At 35.7% G+C, this 22463-nt stretch overlaps 1 pseudogene across 1 annotated transcript; it reads right to left on the bottom strand.

The window, feature by feature from the left end:
- Nucleotides 1–120: 120 nt before the first annotated feature.
- On the bottom strand, nt 121–21884 carry LOC135117481 (activating transcription factor of chaperone-like; annotated as a pseudogene). Its single transcript, XR_010276933.1, has 5 exons — nt 21719–21884; nt 16358–16460; nt 15448–15576; nt 7853–8023; nt 121–1350 (listed from the first exon to the last, which is right to left on the bottom strand). The product of XR_010276933.1 is annotated as an activating transcription factor of chaperone-like (transcript).
- Between the last annotated feature and the right edge of the window lie 579 nt (nt 21885–22463).

Below are 22463 nucleotides of genomic sequence, written 5' to 3'. Positions count from 1 at the left end.
TGCAAGTCGATTATCAGGAACCTCTAACAATCGTTTACATTTTAATAATGTTATCCTCCCAATTGGCGTCGTAATTTTTTCTGCGAAACTAATTTCAGTGATTAAATTAAACAACAATAGTACGCCGTCGCATTCCATATATTGTAAGAAAACATAAAACATCAAAAATTCATAAGATGACAATAAAATGCAAATAAATGATTTGATTTACAAATAATTGATTTAAAAGGTGTTAACTAAAGTGTACAGTGCTGTCGCGAATGCGAATGTACAATTCATATTTTCATTACAATGAATGCGACCTATCCTCTAAAATGAAAGAAAAATGAAAGATATGAAAGGGCGCCACCTTTTTCTCTGATGGTGTTATTTTGTATCCCTCTACTAATGATTAAAATGATTCAAACTGCTCGATGACTTAAAATCTGCTTATCTGTGATACAAATAATATCTATACTTCTTAATGTTAATATTATCATCAAAATATACGTAACTTCCACAACTTCTGTATGAAACAGTGTTCACAATGCGCGCTTCTGTGTCGCGCCATATTGACAGTATCCGATCTCTGGAGGTGGCGGCGGTGGTGGTTTATTTGATAAGACCTTTAGCCTTGTAAAGGTCGCGCATTAATCCTTTTAGATAACGGATTTCGCGCTGCAAGTCGGAACACTTGTCGCTGAGTTTGGAATTGCGCTCGCGCATCTGTTGTTCCTCATTGAGAAGGTCTTCGATCTCTGCCTTCTTCTTCTGGCGGTAACGCGTTGCCGCATTTTGTTCTGCTCCTTCTTGCGGGAGCGGCGGTCGTCAGAGGGGCGCGAGTACGGCTTGGGCCTGGAGGAGGACGACCACTCGTCGTCAGTGCACGACGAGCGCGGCGACGATGGCGGGGAAGATTGTGGAGATACACTAGCGCTGCCTCCGGAGTGCTGCGGAGAGGCGAGCTGCGCGGCGCGGTGACGGACGAGCTCCTCGACGTCCTCGTACCCGCAGTCGTAGTGCGGCGCTGGCTCGGCCAGGGGCGGGCGCGGTCACGACGGGCCACTGGTCTTGGGTCGGCACAAGAGGCAGAGCGGGCGCAAACGGGGCGCATTGCGCCTGTTGAGCGTAACTTAAGAGCAATTGAGTCGCAGGCCCGGGGGCTCTGGGGCGGCGTGAGGTGCGTCAGCTCTACGGCGCCATAGACGGTCTCGAACTCCCGCAGGAGATCCTCGGTGTGCTGCGGCGCGGAGAACGTCGGTACAATCGGCAGCGACACCGGAGGAGGGCTCTACGCGCCCGGTACTTGCGAGATGTTCTCAAAAATGGGAAGCTCCGATTTTTCCTCTAGCCAATTGGAGAAAATATTCTCTGTAAAGAAAGAAATAATGGGTTTAATTTGTGAATTACAAAATTACAATACATACATACTTAAAATGATCAATAAAATAGTATAAAACCGGTTTCTACTATGAATAATACAATTTTATAAATATCCATAACTGTTTCAAGATTTTGCTATATAGCTAATCAATGTAACAGCTCTGATAGGAATATTCCACAGTCGTTGAATATGATCAAATTATGCGAAATAATAAATAATTCCAGTCAAAGGCGTCGGTATATTAGAACTACAACGTAAGCAAAAATGCAAAGTAGATATCCACCCTGAACTAAATAAACACAATCTCATGTTGCACGCAGGCGCCCGAACAAGTGATGGGCCATTGTTCGATCATTAATTACTCTATTTATACCTTATTAAATGTCCATTATTAAACAAGGCACAATCATCTGCCACTTTGGCTCGTGGACCACAATATTATCTACAGATATGATTATTTATAGAAAAGTGACATCAAAGTCATCGGCTGCTACATCAAGTTTCATTGCAATTTGTGATTCTTTATCTTATATTATTCCTCAATGTACCTAACTAAGAAAGTTAACTGATAGCAATGACTTTGTATCAAATGTAAAAGTAGACAATGATTTATGAAGAATTTGAGCGCAATGGACGGTGATCCGAGACCGACGCGAGGCAGCGCAATCAACAATCAATTGGACGTAATTGTTCATATTGGTTTCTCAGACCTTATGAGGAGAAAAGAACAACACTGTTTATTTGATTTCTATTATTTTTGTAAATATTGTAGTCGTTAATAGAATCGTTAAGTTGGCAACAAATATCTGAAGCAGTCAGTTCGGACGACTGCAACACCCTGACCCCAGATAAACCTGCACAATCAGAGTTCGGTGACACCGCGCCCTCGATAGCAAATCACTAGATAACTTCACCACTGCGCTGTCAACATCTTATTTAAAACTTGTTTGTGATCAAATCTGCCACCATCACAGGAAAAACTAAAAATATTCCATGATGAAAAATTTAAATAGCGAATTCGACCTTGTTATCATAATGTTGTCTTGTATCAGGCTTTTATAACTGTTTTAGAATACTGAATATGTTTTACACCGAATTAGTTTAACGGTACTAGTTTTATTCGCAATCAACATAAAGTAAGTAACTATCAGACATCCGCACGTCGGATGTTGCATAGTTATAGTCAGGACTCAGGTGCAGGACATCCTATCATTAGATGCCTAAAATATGACGTCAAACATTCGACGGATTTGATTGAAACATACCAACAAGCAGCGGAGGACGCTGTTCAATAAAAATACAATGAAAAATAAATCGGACCAAGGCAATGAAAGTAAAACGAACTTAATTTTGTCACGTTTACAATACGTGCCAAGATAACTATTTATCCTACATTCGAAAGGTGTATAGGTAGGTCGTATCTGTATCAATGTGTAGGAATGGAAACAAGTGGTCAATAAGTTGCTTTAATTATTGGGCGAGCGAGCAAGCGAGGCCGCCTTGTGCGCGAACTGGTTTATCAGTAAAACACGGTCCAAGTTATCAGTAAACAGCTATTCTTGGATGCTGAACTGTTCTTCGAGAATTTACGAACAGAAATCATAATAAAATAATATATAGCATAGACTATAAACTTCAGTGCATACTTTTCAGTGAATTGCTTTCAAAGATTAGTAGTTAATACTTTTATTCCGCTCTCTTTCATAACTTGGACCACAACCAGCAGGCTATGGCATATTAAATGTGCAAAGGAATATAAATTCCAGCCATGAATGCTGATTTGATAAATAACAAATTAGCTACGGCAACATATTAAACCATTTAGAATCATGTATGACATTATGTATTTAACAGTCATGAAACAAATATTTGTTTACTAGTTTCTAATATGTATTGTATTTTATTGTTTAGATCCTAGAGACTGGTACATTGTGTAGGAATCCTGAAGAGATTATTTTAATTGATAAGTAGATCGGTACGTCATAATGTTTCCGGCAAAATGAAGCTTGAACTGTATCCATGTTGTTATACAAACAAACAAGTTTGTTGCGCAGTTCGGTTATCGCTCCAAATCGAATCGTTAATGTGTCCAGTTACTTAATTGGAGTAAACATTCGAGCTGAACACTGTTTTATCAACTTACCACACAAAAACTAGCAGAGTAGACCTTCAATGACATAAAGATCAAAACAAAGAAAGAAAAAAACTCCAGTTTACTAGAGCATTCAGACCTTGAGATCGCCTTTCCGCCAGATTTACTCAGGGTTACTAATTAATAAATACATAGTTGCTATTTTTAAAACTAAGAAAATAAAATTCTGAAACCACCTACCAACATACATATCTGCCAGAGCCATCACGAAGTCCAATTATGTTATACAAACTGCTTTTCTATCCCAAACAAGAATGTCCTTAAATGTCCTTACTGCTACAATACGGTTCTAACGATAACTTTAAAACGATTATATAGGCAGTGGTATTCTAAAAACTGGAATCCTCGTGGTGTGAGCAATAGTCGTCGGTGAAGATCCAAGGGCCAAGCCTTAAATCTAACGTCTTTTAACAAGCTTTTGTGAATTGAAAACTATCTCTTTATTCCAGATGCAACGATAGTGGCACTTCATTCTAACGGCGTCCAGACAGCGCATCGACGGTGGCAGACATAGGTTAAGAGGAGAGCGCGAGCGCTCGAAATGTGCTCCTCGAATCGAATTTATTGTCACGGGTTACAAAACAGAAAGCGATCACCAGCAAACGCGACGCGGCACAAGGTACTACTGAGCGCGCGCGCAGTCGCCCGGCCACAGACCCCCGCGCCTTTCCCCACTACTCGCCCGCTACATATAAATAAAGCAACAATGTGCAACGCTGCGTTCACATTTTCACTTCGCTGCCTAATCAACATACAAGCATCAAATATAAATGTATGAATATATGACAACTTCTACTGCGCTCAATTCGACGCAGTGTGGCTATGAACTTTTATATTGCACTAGGTGCAGACAGATATCTTGGTGCATTTACTCCCTGATTCCATAATCGAAGAGAATTAATAAAAGTTAAAGTCGATTAAGGTGTATAATACAAAAACGTAGATTAAACGATAGGCTAAAACTCTAACAAAAATGAGCTAATCAAATTCAATTCCAAGTTTTGTTTGGCGCCATGAATAAAGTTATGCACCGGTGCTTTCGTAATATCGCCTTCATAATATGTATAGTAGCTGACGTTACGTATGTAAGTGTTATTGATGGAAGCCTCGACTGCTGACGGTCGGACACAGCGGTGCAACAACCTGCGCTCATTGAGCCTGCCTTTCTAATTAAATACTTTGAAATTGTTCCACTGAATTTCGAAACTTTGCTACAGGTTATCTACGGTTTTAAATTGAATTCCTTCATCCTCCAATTCATATCAATTTCTAGACCATAACAAAAATGTTTTAACATTTGTGCAACTCATGCATTTAATTAAAACTTATATCCGAAATGTTGACGTTGTTCCGATAAATGATAAAATGTAGTGGTATGCGAATCAAATCATTCACGTAAACCGACATTTTCTTTTCCTTAACACATAAGTTTCCTTGCATCGGTAGGTTATTTTCTTGGAGGCTGTGTTCACGATTTTTCCAGAACGAACTGCCTCATGAACTAATTTAAAACCAAATTTTCAAATTGTTTCAATTTGTCTTTCATCATATTCATGTCATTAAAAGCGAAACTATGAAATAAGCTTTTAAAGTTATTTCGCGAACACTTTAGATAACAATGTTTAAATGAAATATTATTCGTGGCATAGCAGATAACGGACTAAGCCCCTTGATTTACAATAGCTACCCTAGCCAATGAAAAGCCACGATGAGGTTGCGTTAACCAATCACATGTGCTGCAAGTACGTCATTATTTACCGGATTGGCTACATCAACCAAATTACTCTATCCAATCGGACACATTCCCGATACGCCACAGTCTATTGGATTGGCCGAGCTATCCCAGTGCATTATCAACTTTAATTGCTAATTAGCAAACGTTGATAAAAACTGTAACGATCACGCAAACAAATAGTGACAAGTAGTGCTAGAGGTGTGTCAAACCTCGGTATCACGTAAGGGTATCAATAAGTGACCATATCTAGTTTGATAACTGAACATAGCTTCAATCAATTAATTTAGCTTTATTATAAATAACTTCTGGTATCTACTTAAAATCTTTTTCCTGTTTGAGAATATAACCTTTGAACGTCAGGCTTATTCAAGGCAGAATTTCTGACCTTAATGACTCTAGATTTCCTAAAGATAATTTTAAAAGAACCACACTAACGAATGCGACACTGGCCTGCAAATTAAGCTTAGAAAGCACCTTGAGGCACATTGGCCCAATTGATGGTGGTATTCCCCATGTTATATTTATCAATTCATGCGCATCTAAAATACGCTGTGATGTAAAGCAATCAATACGTCATATTGGGCATTCTTTAATTTTACCCTTACGATAACCACTTCACGTGCATGCACGTCATTTCGCCATAAACTAGAACTATATAACCTGCATCCTAGTTTAAATCAGTTATTTCCCTTGTGCATGGGTAAAGTAGCTGGCCTATGCTGAGCTTAGTGATGTAAAATGAAAAAACGATTTGTTCTTTTTAACTTTATTGAAAAACATGAAAAAACTTTGCATCGTTGTTTTTTCTAAATTTGGTTTTTTCTAGCCTACGTTTTAGTTCAATTTTCAAAATTTCCTTTCGTTGAGTTAATATCAATGAATGTTGCCAATATTTTTATGAAATTTTGGTACTGTTTTATCAGAAAAGTACCGTAGATTCAAGAATAAACCTAAGACTATATTATGTAATCTTAAGTATTAATCTTTAACGGTAAACGGCCTAACAATTTTAGAGTTATTATACTCTTGAAAAAATAAGGCCAGAAATAAAACAGTTTTTATCAGGTTTTTCACATTAGAAAAACGGTTTTTGCAACACTAGCTGAGCTCAACAAGTTTTAAAGATCAGCGTTGTGTTCAGCACAGAACGATACATTAGACAGAAAAGTTATTAGTTATAAGTAGTAGAAGGCTTGAATCACATCATCGGTCACTAAACTTAAAACCTATTTTTATTTCTCTTCGTGTGAACTGCGCTTTTATGTTCTTTGAAAATTTCATGTGCGTGCAAATGACATGTTTTTCAATTACTACGCTTATTTTAAATAAGCAAAAGTTTATGTCATTCCAATTTATATAAAAGAAACTTGAGACTATTTCTAATTAGATGCACTTTTGATTGGAGATGATGGTACATGTAATATTGCAAGCAGAATGTTAATTGTTAATCGAATTTTATACTCCGTATTTTTACAGGACAAGTTTTAATATTTTACCTGTCCTTAGGCACTACCTACTACTACCTACTGTCTGTTTGGGAACTTTTCATATCAAGAGTGCGCCATTATATCGCAATTATATTTTACCACCGCAGCCCACCTCACGCCCTTTCTGATTTTGATACTTTATTTTCTTATGATGTCTTTAAAAAAATAAAATACGTAATATTTCGTTTTCCTTCCTGTTCCCGTACCATTCAATGGTTTTAGATACATAAGCAAGCATAAGCATCATTAATAAAAGTAATAATAATTTCTTACTTATACAATCTCAACAAGATGTGAAAATGCATCACTTTCCAAGGCATTAATTAAAACCCAGCCAAATGTGAGTCAAACTACGCAGGAAAGAATCATCCCTAAAATATTTATTTTATTCTAACTTTCAGTATTTATTATTATAGCGACAAAAGAAATATATCATCGATTTTTAACTATCAAGATTTATGAGGTACAACCTGGTACAACGAAGACTTAGTAATATAATAGTCCCTTTTTCCCTCCATGTATCCTTTAAAAGCCCTAAACTGTATTGCGTTGATAGTTAAACTCACAAAATAGTAAGCAATATGTTAACTTTTGATGCCGTGTTCAAAATAAATTTGAATTCCAGCAAAGGTGCTTTTAAAATAACTAAGCTAGTTAGAAGTTTGGATGCCAAGATTTAAGGTAATAATATCACCATTTAACCTAGTCGATTATATTTCATTCGGTATGACAATGTGTAGATTCAGATCACATACATCATAACAGCTTTTACCGAGGAAGACCGAGTTTATAATATGAATAGCTTTGCAATGTATTTAAAGTCGATATATTCTTCTTAAGCTTCTGTATTGATGATTGACCTTTGTCTAATAATCTTGACTCTGTCCGTAATGACACTTTCCAATTAGGAAACAGCCTATCTTTATAAACAGAATGTCGTTACGATATGAGGTGCTACCATCGCCATCGACCAGAATCTAAAATTGATTTAAATCATACTGTGGCTTTAAGCTTTCCTTGAGCTTATGCTGATATTATTTATTCAAATGTTAACAACTTGGCCAAATCCTTATTAATCTATTTGGAAAGGAAATGAAATAAGAATGAAGTGTTACCTTGTTTGCAGTTGGTGTCTAACTGCTGCAGGAGATCGTTGGCAAGCTCAGCGCGGCTGGGCTTGATCTCCGGCGGAGATGGTGGGTACAGACTCGCGGACACGTCGTCTTGGAGGTGGTAGCTGTCGTACTCCGTCTTGGGAGCAGCAGTCGGGAAGGTTTTAAGCAGATCTGTGAACAATGGAGGATATGCTTAAAAATACAAAACAACTATTAATCAGACGTGAGTATGAGTATTCTCAGAATTTATATGCTAAAAGTTAACGAAGTCAATTTAACTTCAATGTATAATTAAGTTGATTCGATAAAATAGTCAAAGTACGGATTACATTTGGAATATTGCGCAATAATAAACAAAGATGTATAATAATTTGCCTATTCATCTTCATTCAACTGTTTTATCATTTGTTTAAGTTATTTTGCAATATTTTATTAACCCAGAACTATAAACAGTAGATGAAAAAATATAAAATATTGATGTGTTAAGTTAAATTTGAAACTAAAGTTAAATGCCGTTTAATTATTTTAAACTTTAAAATAATAATTTAATTCTCAAATCCTGAACTAAGTTTACTTAACATCTAGCTTAATATTAGTTCTTACTTTGTAGCAGCGATAACTGGAATTCCCTACAGAGGTCACACATTCCGTTATTTTTATAACAACACATTTTTGCACAATTATGATTCAGACACAAAACAGAACCGATATTTATCGAAAATAATTAATTGAAATAATTAGAGCAATGCGAATGAGCAAGTCGAAGAAGCTTCAAGGTAAGTAGCTTAGATAAGTGATGTACAAAATACAGTGCGAAGAGAGAAGACGTCAATATATATATGAACGATATCTGTCGCACGATATTACGTCAAAGTAACGCCCAGATGTCGTGATGCTTTAAATCTTAAGCGATAATGTCACAACAATCATTTGTGTTATTATAAAACATCTTTACATTGTTCATTTATGTCTTATTTTTTAAGATTGCGTTGATATAACATTAGGGTCATGTTAGATTCTTACATTCAGTAATTTTTTCCTATTCATATTGTTAAAATTTTAATATTATACAGATTTTAAAAAGAGATAAGCTTGTTTAAAAGCTTTTAAGTTGATGATACGATAAATGGCCAGCCGATATTTTTGAGAGATAATATGTACATATATTGACTGATTCTGACTGAAGATCGAAGTAGCAAAGATTTTTTCTTTTTCAAAATACGTCACCGATTCCTACTAATGTTTTATTATAGGATATCTTGTATCAAAAGAAAAATGCTGTGCCACATAAAAGCTAAATCTAGGGACCAAACACTCCTTCAAGTTTGTTTTTCTCTTCATTAAAAATCTGTTACATCCTAAAATTGAGTTTTGCATCAACTTACATAACGTTAACTTAACGTTAGCTTAACATTAGCTTACCGTTAGCTTAACGTTTATAAAAGTTCTTTAAAGTAGTGTGTTTAGATTTCTTTATCTATCGATTTTGACCTTTGAAAGAGGTGTAATAAACAATTCTTAGCTACTTTTCATTCATCCATTCAATGTGAATCGAACCTGTACTAATTTGCACGTTTTCATATGATGTCGCGAGATAACATGCGGAATTTGGGATTTACAGACGCTTGTCTACCTTATAATATTTATCAAATAGTAAATAATGTAGTAATTGCTAAAATTAGATACCAAAACATAAGGTGGAAGTTTTGCTAGGTTTTGTTTGAACAGGGAAATTAAATAAATATTTATTTTTAAACAAAAATAAACCACGCCTTAAGTCCGTAATATTCCGCATGCAGCTCAAGACAAACAACATGTTATAAAATTAAATGTCAAAACATATTTTCATTGGAAACAAGATAAATAATGGAAACTAGCAAACAGGCGATATGCAATTGAAAACATGAGCAGAGGCCAGTAACTCAAGACAAATATGTTTTTAGAAGATGCCTCATGACGTGGTTCTTATCGCCAAACTACAGTCACTAACCAAGCAAGTGATTATCAAGACACACCCACGTATTTAACATAGCAACCAGTAAAGTTCCTTTCTTTTGTTTATATTAAAAATCATGTGAATAGATATTTTTATCTTGGTTTATTCAAGAACATTAAATAAGTAGATCTATCAATATTATTATAGAGGTGAGGTAATATAGAGTAAGGTTGGGGTGTGGTTAACGGCTTCATCTCTAGAGCCTGAGTATATACTCAAATTATCGTGATTATAAATGTGATAGTAATAATACATATTTGCTTGAGTATTGTCTTAAGTTTTTATGTAATAATTATCTATCTACCTAGCGAACACAACCTCCATTTGCATCGTTAGAAGTGGAAGGGCTTTTGCTCCTCATTCAGGTAAGTTATTTCACCATTTTGACAAATTCTTATTTATTGTCAGAATTTGTACATACTACCAGATTTCAGATTTGACTACGCCCGCGCGAAAAGTTACTTGGGGCTTTACAATAACTTTCAGAATGTTCATATAGGGTGTGTGAGACTAGATTATATTATATACAAACTGACCCAGAATTATTGGTGAAATTGTTTATGTGTCAAAAATTAAATCTAATTGTTTTTTTTTTTCCAAAGTTGAAAATTGCCTTTTTGTTTTTTTAGGACAGCGTAGAAGAGTAGACCTCTGTTAGTTTAAATCATTAGACGGAAAATCCATTATGATAATAATTTCGTTCTTATTAAGACCCGTCCCAATATTTCCCTAACAATTTGGTGTGTAGGTAACTTGACTTTGACTTGACTTGCTTTGCAATTTACTGCAAAATGTTGAAGTTGAAGTCATTAAAAATGGGAGAACTTCGGTTTTCATGGTTTTAAAGGTATTTAAGTACTATACTAGTTCATTTTCTTATTGTAGTCCAAACACCCTGTACATAAACATCCAGCAATAGCCAGGCAATAATCGGTACCTAATAACATTAAATATATTACCGTGACTGGAATATTATTATAATCATATTGACCTAACACATTATCTTTGTGCATGAGGTGAGTTCGTGGGGGTGCTCTCGCGTCAGGAATAAACCACATTAATTATACGAGTTGTGTCAAACGGTCACGCGAGATAATTATGGATACTGATAACAATAGAGCGAATTATGATAAACCTACACTCCAGGATGTTACGTCGACAACTCAAGGGAGATGTGGCTGGTTATATAACAAATTAACACAACGTTGAACCGCCCACGTTGACTCAAGGAATATTCTAGAAGTATGACCGATACTAACGTAAGAAGAACACTACAGACACACCTACCTTTGTGAGACTATTTTAACAACAATATAAATAGTGCACCGCATGCTCGATTTTGCTTTGGACGTAGATCGCTAAGAAGGGACGAGAATAACACCAACATAATTAATGGACTGTTGACATAATATATAGTCATCATGTTTATCTTATTTTCAGTCCCTAGATGAAACAAATAAGTCATCATGAAGCTGTATTGAAAATAAGTAATAATAACGATATGTATTTATATAACATTTTTATTAAAATAATCTTGATAAGTTCAAATTATATTATTACTTATCAGTCAGTACAAAAATTCCATTTAAGGCAGTTAACGAATGACGTATTCCCGCTATAAAATAGTTCAATAGATTACCGAGATCATACACTATCTCGTGGTGCCAAATAAGGTCATCGTTTAATAACGCATGTGATGATCTACACGTTTGACTCGGATCGCACCAATTAGGTACGTGACTCTTGTTTTGCGTATACAATTGATCATGTAATCCCATACGCTTTCTATGGTTTGTACCTCATTATTATCATCATGCCATAAATCCATTTTTTATTTGGTGTCGTCGCAACATGTCTTCTTCTTCTATACCTTCCTAACTTATCTAATACACTCCTTGCAGCCATATGGGTTGTGCACAATCCATCTATAGTTTCTATAAGTTATCCATTGTTTTCTAAGAAATAGAAAATGATGATTTAATAAGATTATTGTCAAATCAACTCAGACCCCATTTTATCATCTGCAAAAAGCTTGGTCGACACTTTATTATTTTCAAAACTATTAAAGATATCAAGAAATATGATTATTTTCAAAACTATTAAAGATATCAAGAAATATGTTTTGTGATTTGATTACTATTATCAAAATTTTGTTTTCAATCGAACATCATTATGAGCATAATTTAAATATCATCATTAATCATATTATCACCCAAGAGTAGGATATAATTAATCACATGACTATAAAGTCATAAAAATATGTCTAGAATATACCGCCAGAGACCCTATGCGTTACAGTACATATATAGTAGGTATGTATAATGAATATGTAGGTATGTGGTAAAAGAGATCGGAGAGGGTACTGTTTCATACTGTCTTGCAACGTTAGTAAAACAAGTCCACGTGTTAACTTTTGTGTTAACTTCGGACTTTAGTCACACATTTTATTAATTAGAGCAACGTGATCGATAAAAGAAGAATGATAAAGCAATGTCGCAGCAATCGAGCATGTCACTCGCGTACCGTAGGTGGGGCTTACATTGGGTAAATACTGGATGCTTATTGGCCACTTCCAAAGTGAACATTTTAGAACCTTAAACTTTGATTTCTGAATTTTAACTTTGGTAATAAAACGTAAGCTATTTTACTTTTGAAATGCACTGGCTAAATTGAATGAGTTCGCCATCTTTAACAAAGACAACCTAAGCCAATCACTTTCTAAGTTACCTTATGTTGTGTGAGTATAATGAATGTTGATAATGATTATTTCCATTACCATGTATGACCTGCATCAATCGAGAAACAGGGATAAATCCGCTGGACATAAAAATGCAGTATACTCTTTTTTTTTTTTTTTAAATTAAATCTTTACAACATTGTTTTCTTGTATTGCAGACTGGAATCTAAAAGCTATGTAACGCAAGAAGAATTAACTTTTTTTACTCAAGGTTTTGTCATCAACAGACAAAGAGACAAAAGAGTTACCACCTTAGGGTTCTGGATTTTTGTGAAACAACTCTTCGCAAATATCATATTCAAAGGTATAACTGTAGGTCAAAAAGTCAGTAAATGCAAATATTTATCTACAGTACTAACCTACACTAATTAATCTTTGATAGCCAGACACATTTTTCTAATTTTCTCGTATCAGCGTCAAAGCATAGATGCACTGTAGGTCATGGATGTAAACATGCATGAAGTTATATAAATTATGTTTTGCAGTTGCCAACTGAAACTAGAAACTAACACTATCTTAGTTATACAATATCTGTCCCCACCACATCTGCCAATAGATAAATCTGCAGATTGCACGTTAATAGAGCAGTGCATATAGCATATTTTCATATAAAAGAAAACAAAACTTTATATCAAATGTGGTAAAACCATGTACAAAGTCACCACAATATTTTGAAAATAGTGATATTCTCGCTTTGAATCAAATAGGTTAATGAAATATAAGCAGTAGAACTCCAATTTTTATTTCAACCGTCGAAAACATAACTTCCTGGATGGTCCGAAGGGGCATGGTGCGTACCCTGGTGAACATACGGGACAGCATGGTCCAAGACAGTACAGCAAAATCGATGTGGGCAATAAAAGTGCAAAGTTGTAATGGATTGGGGGCCACTAAGATCACCACAAAATGGATCCAGGATAATGCCATGGAACCTAAAGGAAGATCGAGGAAGCGCTGGAGAGATGACTTAGATACCTTCCACATAAACTGGCCACGAAATGCTAGTTACAAATTAAATAATTCATTTGCATAGATCAGGTACATAATCTATACTTATAATAAATTTTAATCTGAAGAGATGTCAATTCTGTACATAAAATATATTTCCAAAATAACTATTGGGGGTTGATTAGTACAAAATAAATTACTAATATTAAGCTGTTAACAACAATTTAATTCTTTTGGAAAATCCACGAACACAGACGGTTATTCTTTAAAATATGTTAATGCAAGTAATTATGAATAAACTGCTCATTTTCCTTATAAATTACTGGGAAATTGTTATGACTGCCAGTGGCAAACAAGTGTTGTTTTTATCGTAACCTTTTAAATTCATAGTTAATTAACGTCATAAACAGCGTGACATAATTGGCAATGCTTTTGTACGAAGCTTATGCAAAAGCTCTTTCTAAATGCTTAAGAAATAATTGTTAGCATTTCTTAAGTATCTAAATTATGACTAGTACATATGTTTCATAAACTACACGAATGTCGCGAAAGTTATTATTTTTATGGAAAGAGTAGTTGTCGACTCAAACTTAAGTCCGATTCCTCGCCATCTACGGTATTCATGGCGTCCATGGACGATTTTGACCACGGCGGCTGTTCTCATATAGGAGATCAGCCAGCTGCGCAAGAATAATATTATGGTGAACAGCGGTGCACTCTCTATACCCTCACTCTCATAACCCGAAGGGACGACATTCCGGCACGTCCGAAGAGAAATAAAGTGCAGAACGACATTTACGAGTTTTCGGTGCACGGTTGTCATCAATCTTCAACTTTCCTCCGGACTGCTATGTAAAATTTCTAAAACCCACAAAGCGATTTTGGCAAGACCCAGGAATCGAACCCGAAATCGTGCTCTGCAATCACGCGTGCGAACACCATGATAGATGATTTTAACTCTCTCTATCAAGGCTGTGTAAAATGGCCATTGTTTAAAAATCCTTGAAAACTAAACAAAATGATTATATCTCAAATAGACATACGAAAAATCGGGAAATAGTATACATTAATTGGGTTTTCTTGTGAGAAATCAATGTTAAGGGCTTTTACGCCTCTTCCTGGACCATTCTGTGCATAAAATAAAAACTAGTCAACTAGTAAAATCAAGCACCAACAAGATCACCGCTTTTTTAAGTTACCCGGACCTATAAAAGTTAATAAGGAACCCTTACAAAATACTTTGTTGTGCGTATGTCTGTCTGACATTTTTCTCAGTATTTCCTAGAGATATTTCAAAACTAGGGTTTGTAGTCTCTTAGGTCTGAAAGCCATCACCTAGCGCTTTCATGCAAGGTGCTCCGCGCGTGCCTTCGCGACCGACGGAGCACTTTGTTCATACACAAAAAATCATATGTCGATTTTTCTGATTTGCTTAGAAGGGTACCAAACTCATAAAATATACATGTCGTTCACTGACAATCGTAAACCTGGTTAAACTAGACAAAACAATGTATTGTACTTTGTACAGTTGTAGCAGAGAAAAAATCGAAAACAGTGTGCTTAGAATAATAAAAACATGAACATAATTTTACATGCTTGCCTTATCAAGCTATTATATACTACTACGCCATCTGTGTAAATATACGTGAACTGCTAAAACATACAACACAACTAATATCAACATTGTATGCACTTACGTAGTATGTTTCTTTATGCTTGATACGCTTTATGTACGTCTGCACGTGTAGTGTGCCTATGTTCGCTCAACATTCCGATTCGATAGTTATTATGGCCACATTCTACAAACGAGTTTTCCCGAATTGGCGCAATGCCACGTACTGACCATACGCAACAGTACTGATTTACCATGCTAGTGCCGTAAGTCCTTTCACTTTTATACAGAGTCGTACATACCGTCATTGTTGGTGAAGAGCTGTTCGATGTCGGCATCGAGCAGAATGAAGCACTCTTCATTAGTAAGAAAGCCGGCCGAAGCCGGCAAGTGATCCCATAGACTCGCACTCATTTTGAGAGATGCAAACTCTGAAACATTTTACATTCTCATTTTAATTTAAATTGCAAAACAATCTTAGACATTTAAGGACGTGGCACATTGCAGCAGCACCGCAACAGCACGGCTCCACACCAGCATTTAAGTTGTCATTCAATTTAGAGCATTAAATCGTGTATATTATAATATATTTCGTAATGTCAATATGAAAAGCCAACGGCGAGCAGTCAGCGTGCTTGCCGCTTCCACAACTCGACTCGCCGCCCGCGTGCTGCAAGCGAGCGGTCCTCATGCGTACAGCGCGCCGACGGCGTGCTATTGCGCGCCGACTCCGAGCCGGCAGCGAAACAACGTCATTACGTCGTGTTCAATCATAACATCAATCATAATCGTCTTAAAATAATATTGAGTTTGCGGTGACAGCAAGCTTACACCTAGCGGCCGGCGGCCGGCGCGCCGACGGCGAGCGGACGGCGCGCCGACGGCAGCGACAGCGCGTGGTTGGCGCGCTGGCAGCTAGCCGTAGCCTTAATTCGAGGCGACGCCGTGCTGCTGCCGTGCTGTTGCCGTGCTGCTATAATGTGCCACAAGCTTTAATGCTTCTGATTTAAAATGGTATTGACTCTATAAACCTTTCCAGTGATAGGAGCGTTTAGACAGCATAAAGTGACAAACACCCGCCAGATTTTTCGATAGGGACATATATTATGTAGTACTTGAATGTATGTGCAGTTAGCATTTACTTTTGCCTTACTATAAAAGTGTTGCCTTGTTGACCTAGAAGGATTTTTAAATAACAATAACATAACTTACCACAAAATTAAAAACAAGTGCAGCGAGATCAGAGTCCGATGATGAAAATGGTGGAATTTGTTGTCGAAGGACGAAGCTGTCCGGTGAGGGCGCCATGGTGGCACTGGAAAATTACAAGACATAAAATTAGTTCATATAAAAAGGTTTTACATACAAATTGGAAAGCCACTAGACATCGTAGGTAATTCGGCATTGCAACTTTTCATCCCAGGTCGTAGATACAGGGACACCCTAAGGCTAGATTGCAGGTTGTAATGGCAAAAGATATGAAGGAGTGCCAGGTGTCCAAGCCGATGTCTTAGATTGAGTGAAATTGAGAAGAATAAGATTTTATAAAGCTGAAGAGACCTTTTCGCTGGCACATAATCCTAGGAACTACTCTCACGAAATAAGTGTGTATTGAGAGTAAATAGAATAAAGACTATTGAGAGGATAATAATAGAAAAACAGAAAATTAATTACAATAAATAGTTAAATTGGACATTAAATTATGTCATGAAAGACTAGTTTTATATGAAAGACCCTTGATGTAATACGATTTATAATGGAATAAAATAACTTAAAAACCATTATTTTTTTTACCTAAGAATTTAAAAATGTGGATAACATTAGTCAAGCTTCAAAAATAGTACTATCGTCAATGGGTTCAAAGTACCATCAACGCACGCTTATGGTGAGTCATGTAAACATAGCTATATACCTACATTTAATGCTAAGTCATGCAAGAGCCTAATTTAGCCGTATTATTAATATTATCAGAAGCAGAATCTATTGTGATGTTTGGCTCAGTATATTGATAAATATACGCAAACAAAGGATAAGATATCAAAAGGATTATTACGTACTTCACTGATAAAAACGATACTTTACTCTTTTGCATGCATTGTTTCATTCACCTGTATCGATCGGCGAAGGGATAAACCTACGAGTTAATGAAAATATAATGCATAGCAACAGTATTAGCAATAGCCCACTTATATTAACTACTCTACTTAGCGTTATTATAGCATTTCAACCTCCCTCGAAATTCTCTAACAGTGACCTTTGTACCTACTTATAGAATTGTGTATAGACGGTACGTTTGCGGTAAATAAAGCTTATATTTTCCTCTTCTTGGAATGCCTGTGTTTTCTTGGAACTCTTGCAATGAACAAGAGCATGTAATTCAAAATATGAGCCGATATTTTATCAACGAAATTAAAATTATAGCGATGATGTCATGTTTATTTGTACTTAGCGTGGTCAGGATTTTTACAGTCTTTGCCTCAGCTTATAATTGAAAGGGACGAGGTTCTCCTCAGCGTTGTTTTTACTTGTGTGTGACGTTCTTTATCTTTATATGACAACGTGTTCGTTATTTTTACCTGAATCATCATGACTACGAAACTATGCCCAAGTACATTAAATTACTACACACAACGTGCTTACTTCAATCATTCAACATGTTCTTGGTTTCGTGGTTTACATTAGTATGCAGCGTTGACTACCAACATAGACCCGTTAAATGCTAAGTAATACATTTACTGTAATGTTACTAACACAACTGCAGGAATTTAACAATTTGTCCATGGTTGTTACTTATGCCACAAAGTAACGGTGCATGAGCACCTGCAAGTATATTTGGAAATATCGATTGAACGTAATTTCTGGATACCTTGGATTGTCCCTTAATATGCAGAAGAAAACTTATTCATTTATTTTCACAGATTAGCGAAAAGTTTTATACAGCATATTGTAGTTCATTCATACAGTACCGAGCATACGGTGCATGATGTTTTAATGTAAGTAGGCATTATGTTAACGTAGTGCGTTAAATGCTGTTCAACGTAGTGTGGTAGAAACCATTGACGTCATTCATTATAGCGCACGCAGCTACTGTGTTCCCCTATTCTTACAGCGAAGTTAATACAGTCCAATTTTGTATAAAAATATTCTACCGAAAGCTCAATAGTCGTTCTAGACACGTACCAACAGAATATTTCACCTTATGTCACAACACAACGGTTGATTGTATTGACTTTCAACATGAACAAACCATTGATTGCACAAAGTTTTGAAATATCCACTTAGTAGGTAGGCGACTACGTCGTAGTAACTTACGTAGATGATAAATGCAAAATAATTATACCGTTTTTAAAAGTCATGAAAACGATTTCGATGGTGGATAATTTGTGTTGACTGATACCGTGATGGATATAATCGTCAACACTGTTAATATGCTACCGGAACAATATGGGGTGGGGACGCCACGAGCAACAGGTGTCGAGAAACGACTACCGGCCAGGTCGCCCTGGGAGCGGGTCTGTGGGCTAGGCGCTGAGTGACGGGTTGCTCGCTTTCGCCGCATCCAAGGACGACACGCCCATTTCGGGCCCGTTTCACGCGCTCCTCAAACAGCAGTCATCATACGAGCCAAAGCCCGCCGGGATAGCAGAATCGTTCAAAGGAGTTACCACTACTGCCCTGGCTGAGCCACCACACTTAAGAGCACCAGAAGAAAGAGGTGTGGGTTTAATCAGTAAATCTACCATTCTCTTCTGCCACACCCACAGCGAGATGAGTCATTAAATGATTTTCCATCTCCTATTAACCAGACATTTACTCAGGCATCAAACCCAAACCACGTCTATGTAGCAGCTCTAGACTAATTAAGCTGTTATCTACAATTAATACAGGATTAACAAGTACTATGTTCTGCTGTCTGAATTAGCCTTACAGGAGGTGGAAAATGCCAGAAAGTTAAATAACTGTTCTACGTTATTGATGCTCAGTAGAAGGATGGTATAGATAGTTCAACTCAGATTTGCGCGCCTATGTGTGTCGGCTTGTAAATATACTACTTTCATTTGTGTGACAGTGACGTCGTCCGAGCATGACGTGTTCTTATCGCTTTTGTTATGGGTACAGTCGTTTACGAAAATACTAGTTATTCACGACTCAAAGCTTTTATTATTAAATACCTATAGTCTTTCATTATTTTCTCATACGTCTTTTCAAATTGACATTGACAGTATCTAAGAAATAAATAAGGTGAAATATCTAAGATGAATTAAATACTCCTTACATATTTTCAAGCTGGGGTACGCGGACAATAAATAAAAGTGTGGACTAAGAATGTAAAAGAGGTATAATCTAGTATAATAATGGAAACAAAATGTGTGGGGAATTAAAATAATTTAAATTGCTTCGCATAATGTCGACCAAAATAAGACGGAAATAATGAAACTCATAAATGAACGTTTAAGTCAAATTGATAAAGGAATGTTAATACTTGTCGACATGTACAAAAGAAAAAAGAAGAATACTATAGACATTTTGACATGGAGTCAGAATTTATAATTCATCTTGGAGAGTAGCGAATCCGAAAATTCATCATTTGATTTTTCATAGTAGCGATTCATAATCATTATAAATAAATAAACATTAAATTACGTAATAACTGTTTTCTTTAAACACCACACACCCCATATAACCCTAAATAACTGTATTGTACCCGACTGTACCTCTTGTGACGCACACAAAGTCACTGTATATGTACAAGGGTTACCCACACATAAGGCCGCGCGCACGACTGAGTTGAACTTACTATAGGTAATTGAAAACAATTGAAGAACTGCTTGATGTATCAAAGTTGATATAATATTTAATAACTTCAATAACTTGCAGAACAACAGCCATATTTTTGAATTAGAGATAAATACTGAAGAGATAAAAGGTCATATTTATCGTAATAATTCTTAAAATGTTAATAATATACCTATATTGTTTATAGATAATTTGAGATTACAGTTATTAGCTACTTCCTTCTATACAACAAGAATAGTTGGTCAATTAAAATTATTTATAAATATGTTTTGCAAGATACCATTTTTTTTCCCTCAGATGATAAACTGATTTCTTAAGTAAATAAAGGGTGACATAGCAAACATAAAAATCAAACGTGGAATTTGATGTGTATTGGGCAAGCATGTTATGTGAAAAATAAAGTATATAAGTACTTAAATTGTTCCGTTGTATGATATCCATAAATATATATGGCATAAGAACTCCACATTTTATATTTGATTCAAGCCCGTTGTAACATGAAGGATTATAAAATAAATATTTATGGAAGCAAGTTAATCATTAAAATAAACTTCTTATCAAAGAAATACACAAACAAACTATTGTCAGTTATGTTTTGTGCAACTTTGTAAACATTCTGAGCTATATTTTATCATGGCAGGTTGGGATGTATAGGGTACATCCAAACCAGCCTTGTGTCTTTCTATGTGAAAAATTATTTTCAGAATCAATTAAGTAGGTCCAGAGATTACCTCTTATAAACTCACAAACTTTAAGTAGGTAGGTATATCTTGATAATATTATTAAACTAGCTTCCATCAGCTGGCATGTTGATAAAAGTAGCCTATGTGTTAATCCAGGGTATCACCTATCTAAATACATACCAAATTTCAATCAAATCAGTCCAGCCATTTTTGATTGATTGAATAACAAACATACATACATTCTCACAAACTTTCACATTTATAATATAAGTAGGAAGTAGGATATAAAATAATATTAAATTGTTCTTCCCTCCAGCATAATAAATTGTAATTCATTCAAGATAGAATGGCAACTACTGTGCAAAGCAATCTCTTTAACAATTTTAGGTTATACATAGATGCACACGGAGGAGTTTCAAAATGAACCATTAGTTAGTGAACATCATTCATAGCAGACATGGTACTCAATGATGAACTTTTCACCTCTTTTATGGTTGAACAGATAACAATGTCTAAGCCTAATGCAACAAAACAATTAAACTAGGTATGTATAGCCAAACATTATATTGTAACCTAAAGATTTTTATAAAACATTACTGATTTCTTACAACGCAAACAAGGATGATATATTTTTAAAATCAATAAGTAAATACGTCGAAAATGTTTCTTAATAGTAAACACTCCCAAGAAAACCCATTGCATCTTGAGGAGCAATACTGATTGCTGCTATATATTTTGTTGTTCCCTATGTCCGTGTTATGATCTGGTAGCTTGCTAGTGAATGTATAACAAACTAGATTGCGAGCTAGTGAACAGATGGCCGTTTATTCCACGAAATGAATGTCGTAATGATAGATCTCCCGCGCAACTTGATGTTGGTGAAAGCGGCGTAAAACTATGTCAATATTTGATGTATGACAGAACTACATAATTCAACAATATATAAACAAATGAATGCATTTACAGTTAGTTGTTAATATATGGACCATTGTACCCACAATACTATGTTAATTGATTGGAATGTAGCGGGAAAGGAAATGTTGTTAGAGAAACCACATTTTACTAAAAAGCATAATAAATAACTTCTACTTACAACATTTTTATTATCGTGTGACGGCACACGCAGGTGTGCAAACTTTAGGCACTAGTAACCCATCTTGAACGCAATAATAGCACGGGAAAACAAATATACACGTCTACTAGATTTGAGCCATTGATGAGTAATAGAAGGGGGAACCTGAAAAGGTTAGGAGGGGGAAGCAAGCTTGAACGAAAACGCGAAGTTGCCAGAAAACAAAAATACTTTTTTGCGACAACAGCGCCCTCACTCGATATGATACAACTTGATGACGCAATAGATGCCCAATATTGCGTTGCATTTATAACATGAAATATACATATTACAGAATATCTATACTCGAATAGGGCCCAATTAAAATAGTAGAGTATGAAATACCTATTATTTGATTAGAAAAGCTCATTTTGTGGCATTATTCAGGGAGGCGTGTTAACTTGAAAATGTCGCAATTTCATGTAAATAAATATAACTCCATCGACAATTAAGGATATCATTTTATTATGTAAACAAAACAATTAACACAGAGTTCACGAAAATTTCATGCTATAACATTCCAAATTCGACAAGTTAACTAGAGCGACGGTTAACGAATCACAAAAGTTTGGTATACACACTAGCCTGGTGCGTTGACCATTCTCACCTGTAAACAAACATTACAATAAATGAATATACACTAATTTTGCAGAAAATAGAACATAGCTATGCTTCATATCACATACCTTCATAAAGATCAGTAGCAAATTCTGCTGAATTACCACAA

This window comes from Helicoverpa armigera, chromosome 11, assembly GCF_030705265.1.
Source record: "Helicoverpa armigera isolate CAAS_96S chromosome 11, ASM3070526v1, whole genome shotgun sequence".
In the NCBI taxonomy this organism is placed as follows: domain Eukaryota; kingdom Metazoa; phylum Arthropoda; class Insecta; order Lepidoptera; family Noctuidae; genus Helicoverpa; species Helicoverpa armigera.
Note: the sequence above shows the minus strand (reverse complement) of the source record. Positions and strands in the feature narration are given on the sequence as shown.